The sequence below is a fragment of the Schistocerca gregaria genome, chromosome 8, assembly GCF_023897955.1.
Source record: "Schistocerca gregaria isolate iqSchGreg1 chromosome 8, iqSchGreg1.2, whole genome shotgun sequence".
In the NCBI taxonomy this organism is placed as follows: domain Eukaryota; kingdom Metazoa; phylum Arthropoda; class Insecta; order Orthoptera; family Acrididae; genus Schistocerca; species Schistocerca gregaria.
This window is the reverse complement of record NC_064927.1, coordinates 413,907,227-413,913,966: the sequence shown is the minus strand read 5'-3', so window position 1 is coordinate 413,913,966 and position 6,740 is coordinate 413,907,227.

Sequence of the window (6,740 nt, the reverse complement as noted above, 5' to 3'; positions counted from 1 at the left end):
CTCCTTCCAACCAACACCCGGCTCTCACTGGCACCTATGCAGAAACAGATTTCGTCAGAAAATACGACAGACCTCCACTCTGCCCTCTAATGACTTCTCGCTTGCCATTACTGCAGTCGCGGTTGTTTGGGGGCAGTGGAATGCACGCTACACGGCGTCGTCTGCATCGGAGCTGTCCTTGAAGTAACCGATTCGTAACAGCTCGCTGCGTCACCGTGAAGCCATCTGTTGCTCAAATTGACGCTGCAGACCAGAGGGTCCTGCAGTGATGTAGAGTGGAACACTAGTCCTTAGCTAACTAAATATTACAAGCAAAGATACAACCAACTTGCACACAACGTTGTGTATCAACTTGTTTTAAACGTTGTAAGATACACATTCCAAAGTGTGCAATATTAAACAGAATAAATAACTGAAATTCACAATATTACATTATTGCATTATATACATAATGATATATCTTTATGATGTTCACATTCTTTAGAACTATAGCCACGTAATCTGTGATTCTGTAATGGTATGCAGTTTAATTTCACTGATCTGCCGGAACATTACGACCACCTGGCTAAAAGCCGATGTGTCCACTTTTGACACGGATAACAGCGGCAACACGCCGTGGCATGGAAGCAATGAGGCCCCGGCAGGTCGCTGGAGGGAGGTAACACCTCATCTGCACATACAGTTCACGTAATTCCCGTAAATTCCGGAGGGGTGGGGGGGGGGGGGGCGATAGAACCTGACGCCACGTTCAGTCCCATCCTAGATGTGTTCGATGAGGTTCAGATCTGGCGAGTTTGGGTGCCAGAACGTTAACTGTAATTCGCTCCTGTGCTCCTTGAACCACTCTATCACAGTTCTGGCCTTGTGATATGGCACATTATGTTGTGCAAACTGCCACTGCTGTCGAGAATCATGATTCTCACGAAAGGGTGTACGCGGTGTGCAACCAGTGTACGATACTGGCCGACATAGTGCCTCGCACGAGCTCCATTGGACCCGTGGATGGCCGTGTGAATGCTCCCCAGACCATAATGGAGCCGCCACCAGCTTGTCTCCGTCCCACAGTACTGGTGCCAAGGAGTTGTTTCCCTGGAAGCCCACTGATTCGCGCCCTCCCTTGAGCATGATGAAGAAGGTATTGGGATTCATCCGACCATGCAATTGTCTACCACTGCGCCAATTTCCAGTGCCGATGGTCACGTGGCCATTTGAGTCGCAGGTGGTGTTAACATAGGCACATGCATAGGTTGTCGACTCGGAGGTCCATCGTTGTTAGTGTTCTGTGCACTGTCTGTTCAGAACCACTTATACTCTGTCCAGCATTAAGATCTGATGTTAGTTCGCCGCGTGTCATGTTTTACAAGTCTGTCCAGCCTGCGACGTCTGACATCTGTAGCGAGGGGTGACCCCCCCAAACCCCACGACATACGAACGTGGCTTCGCCTCGGTTTCACTACTTGTTGAAGACACTCAGCGCAAGCACTCCTAGAACATCCTACAATTAATGCAGTTTCCAAAATGCTCAAGCCGAGCCATCACAATCTGGTCCCCGTCAAACTCGAATAGATAGCGCCCCTCCGCCATTCTACACACGGACAGCGCGCTCACTGTACTATAGCCGTTGTGCAGCTCGTCCGTTGTGGTGCGCTACGTAGTACGCGCCAAGCATATCATTGTACTCACTCCAGGTGTATCGCTCGATTAGTAAACAAGACAATGCACTACTACACTGGTACAGAAGTATTTGACACCTGCAGAAGTTTAACGACAGTTCTCAAAAAAATGTTTCAAATGGCTCTGACCAGCATGGGACTTAACATCTGAGGTCATCAGTCCCCTAGAACTTGAAACTACGTAAACCTAATTAATCTAAGGACATCACACTCATCCATGCCCGACACAGAATTCGAACCTGCGTCCGTAGCAGTCGCGCGGTTCCGGACTGACTGTTCTCACGGAAATATTGATTAAACAGCACTTTGTATTTTGTCTTCACAGTCTATAAGCATCGGTATGATTCCAGGTCCGGAACCGCGCTGCTGCTACGGTCACAGGTTCGAATCCTGCCTCGCACATGGATGTGTGTGATGATCTTATAATAGTTAGGTTTAGGTAGTTCTAAGTCTAGGGGACTGATGATCTCAGATGTAAAGTAACATAGTGCTTAGAGCCATTTGAACCATTTTTTTATGATTCGAGGTCAGTGCTACATGACAATGGTGTAGGATATAACTGTGGTTCAGAACGCAATCCGAGAGAACAGAGTTCAAGAGTGAAGCATACCATGGCAGTGGGGAACAAACAAACTTTGTCAATGAGGTGTTTGTCCAGGGTTGTCATATTGTTTGACAGTCCCCTACTGGTATTCAAGTATCGGTTTTTCATTACGATGCAGTAATGCAACGAGCTTTCTCGTACCGGTAGGCTACCTCATAAAGATTTACCTTTAGAGAATACATCAGCAGCGTTCTTGTGAAGATTGTGTCGGACCGTGTCATGGCAGCCGTTCGAGGGTAATCGCGACCCCAGAACACTTTTTCTAGAATAAGCCAAAGTGCGTGAAATCCGTTTCCTCGTTCCAAATTCATGCTCTCACTTTAAATTCTGTGGACAGTGCTGCGAGAGGAGAAAAAGCTTTTACAGGACAAAAAAATTACATTCTGGTAGTGACACGTGTTGGGAGTTAATTGAAAAATGAAGAAGTTTTTGTGTTAGCTTCCTATGTGTTTGTGTCGCATGCCTGCATTCAATTTCGCGTGATTCCCGCGGATTTGGAAACTATCTGGCCGCAAGACCGCATGGAGCGTCGCTGTCACGGGTAGAGGGCAGGTCGGAGGAGAAGGTAGTTACGGGCTGCGGCGACCTGGAGGAAAGCAGAGTGAGACACGGGTGGCGAGGACCGCAACTGAGGCGGCGTATTGTTGTAGCCAAGCTCCTTCCGTGGCCCGTTGGCAATAGTGATGCCTTTGCTCATTGCGGGTTTGGCGCGGCCGAGTGTTGATCGCAGCCGTGAACGTTGCTCGCTGAAAGCTACGTACTTCGGCAGGGCGCACAGTATTCGGCGTCTCCTCTGCTACTGAAGTTGCAAGCAGTTTTTGCACATGTAGTGCAGGGTTCGAGTCCGGTGTGACCTTTGAAAGTGCTGGACGCGGCGGCGTCTAGTGGATGATAACCGTGGGTCTCCGACTACGAGTAATCTTTGCTACATCCTTCTCTCGGCGCTCTCCAAGCAAGCGTTTGTCGGTGGCCGCTGGATTTTACAAGAAATCACTGTGAGCAACCGATTAGTGTGCAAGCCACTTGGTGTGCTGTGGTGGCCATTTTGACTCCTTACCCTGGTTGCCTGTTGTTATCTATACAGGGTGAAAAGTATTTAAACCGACAAATTCTGGAAGGTTGTAGGGGACATCAAAACAAATATTTTTCCCTAATGTCTTTTTTCCTATGAAGATTATTTAAACCGGCAGAGGCCGTAATACGCTCTTCAGTTGTTAGAGGGCGTATTAAGATCTTCAGTTGTTACATGGCGTATTACGCTCTTCAGTTGTAGGCAACAGCTGTCTACCAGTGTAGTAGTGCATTGTCTTGTTTACTAATCGAGCGATACACCTGGAGTGATTACAATGATATGCTTGGTGCGTACTACGTAGCGCACCACAACGGACGAGCTGCACAACGGGTTTATCAACAACAATATCCTAATCGCCGTATCTCGCATCATACGACGTTTGCTGCTGTGTACCAACTTCTGCGTGAGACCAGGTCATTTAGCAGATTACCTGGAAAGGGACGCCGTCGCACGGTAAGAACGCTGCAATTTGAGGAAGCCGTCTTGCAGCATGTGGAGCGGGATTCTTCAATCAGCACTCGTGCAATTGCACTTAACACTGGGACGAATCAGGCGAATTTAAGAACAATCCTTCGAGAGCAGTTTTTACGACCGATTCACTTACAGCGTGTCCACAACCTGGAACCAGTTGATTATCCACTCAGAGCACAGTTTTCGCATTGGTACCTGGAACAGTGTGAAATGCATCCTACATTTCCATCCTCTGTGTTGTTTACCGATGAAGCAACGTTCGGGCGTGATGGAGTCTTCAACATGAACAATCCGCATGTTTGGACTCAGGATAACCCACATACCACAGTTATTAGCGCTCATCAAGTGCGGTTCTTCGTTAATGTGTGGGTCGGTGTTGTTGGGGTTTGTTTAATTGGGCCGTATCTGCTACCTAGGCCATTGAATGGCAGGCACTATTACAATTGTCTCGCCAGAGCATTACGAGAATTGCTGGAATACGTCCCGTTCCCTACAAGACAACGCATGTGGTTCCAACATGACGGGGCGCCGGCATATTTCAGTCGTCGTTTGCGTCGATTACTGGACCGACGGTTCCCAGAAACGTGGATTGGCAGAGGTGGTCCTGTACTGTGGCCTTCTCGATGCCCAGATATGTCCCCTCTGGACATTTTTGTGTGGAGAGAAATGTGCAATATTGTCTACGCAGCTCCTGTTGCATCAGAAGAGCATCTGGCTTCCCGGATAGTAGCAGCAACAATTCAGGATACTAATGGCGTTTTTGCCTGTGTCAGTCAGAACAACATCCGACGGTGTAACCTTTGTTTACGTGTCAATGGAGGTATTCTTGGAACATTTACTGTAATTGAAATTGGGTTGTGTTAATGTGTTGTCTCTTGGTCACAAACTGGAAATAGACGCTGGTTGATATTTGTGGCATAATCATTTGATCATAAGTTTTGTTGTTTGTAATACAAATATACTTTTTTTCAATTAACATTCTTTACAAAAAGGAAGTGATTTTATACTGTTGCCCTTTCGAGGTGTTTGCCATTAGTTGGTTATTGAAATTTAGTCTTTTGTAGTTAATGTCATTCTTGGATGTTTGATTTTAAAAATAAATTCATTAGTGTCTTTAGGAACGCTAATAAATTCAATATGGCTCAGTACCTTTCCACTCAACACCAGCTCCCTACCGCATTTCGGTGTTTAATCAACTGTTAATGAGTTACTTTGACATCACACGGGAAATTTGTCATTATTCAACAACTGATAATTTAAGATTTTGATTTAATGTTGTGGTCTTTTCGTGGCAATAGTTCATACATAGCCGTTTGGGTAGGAGCATTTTCCTTTGTGTTACAACCGTATTCCTGTGTTCGCCTCGGATGAAGGGCTCAAATCAGCTCCGAGTCGTATTTAGCACCCATATAAAGCACGTTTTTGTGATTCACTTTATTTAATCACTACGAATTAGACTTGTTTCTTCTCGTGTATTATCAATTGATGATCGTTTTATAGGAGGTACCACACTCATACACAGGCTGACCTGAAAGTCCGTTACCATTTGTAAATTCTGTACTTTTCGGAAAAATGTAGATAGAGGGATAAAGCACAAAAACTGATTTTTAGCAAACAAGTTTTTTTTTGTAACAATATCACATGATGTCGGCCGTCGTTCATCAACAATACTATAGCCCTACCACTACTATTGTAATTTAGTGTGCTTTTACCTAAACTAAGACCGGCCACTGTGGCCGACCGGTTCTAGGGGCTTCTGTCTCGAACCGCGCTGCTGTTTCGCTCGCAGGTTATAATCCTGCCTCGGGCGTGGACGTGCGTGATGTCCTTAGGTTATTTAGGTCTACGTAGTCCTAATATTAGGGGACTGATTACCTCAGATGTTAAGTCCCATAGTGCTTAGAACCATTTGATCCATTTTGAACCTAAATTAATAGACAAACCTGTCTCTAAGTTCCCACGAATAACCCTCTTCCTAAGTTTAGTTTAGTTTCCAAATAAAGTACACTATGGGAGGATACTCCTGTTAATATGAAAACCTAATCAATAGAGTTGCCCTTTTTACAGGATTTCACTGTGTGTTGTGTCCAACGGATAAGTAAATCAGAATATTCACTTCTTTTCCTAAGATCTTACCCAGCGGTTAGGTAGAAACGCCATATGAATAACATTATTTTGAAGCTAGTACAACTCAGTTCCAAGTTCATTCAGGGTTTAAAACATGTACTAATGGTCGCCAGCCTATCCAGGCAATGAAACAGTGAAGTACTGGAAAAGCAGAAGTATTAATTTTGCCTACTTTCTTGCTACTGTTTAGTTTGGTTCTTCAAATGAATATTACTCCACTTAAACAATGTTGGACTATACCCTTACACATTACGTTTTTAAAAGATAAAAATCCCAGTAGATATCTTCAAGGAAGCTAAAATAATTTGGCCAGGAGGGATCTTTAGAAATGCACTTTCCATAATCAACAAGCTTAAATACTAAAATACTTAGATACTACAGGGCTCAATTTTAATATTGAACATTTCACTTCAAAAAATCCCTTTCTTCATGGAATTTATTTTCATTAGCTATTACTATTTGAACTAACTCTGTATAGTCATTTAACAGATTCTAGTAACTTGGCTACACTCTGAATTTTATGTAAGCAAACTTTTACTACAACACTTCGCAAAAGTTAAGAAAACTTTGCCATTATTTACACAAAAACAATTTAAATGTTGCCTCTTTATATTAACATGGAACTTCATAAGTCTTTAAAACAGGATACTCGGATTCATCAAACACCAGGAAGAAATAGCATATAGGTGTATGATAGGAGGAAATGACAGGGTGCCCAGTTTCTTTCAATTAATGGCTCACGTTGTACTAAAGTAAAAATGCAAAAAAAGTCTTATCTGGTGACTGTAGGCAT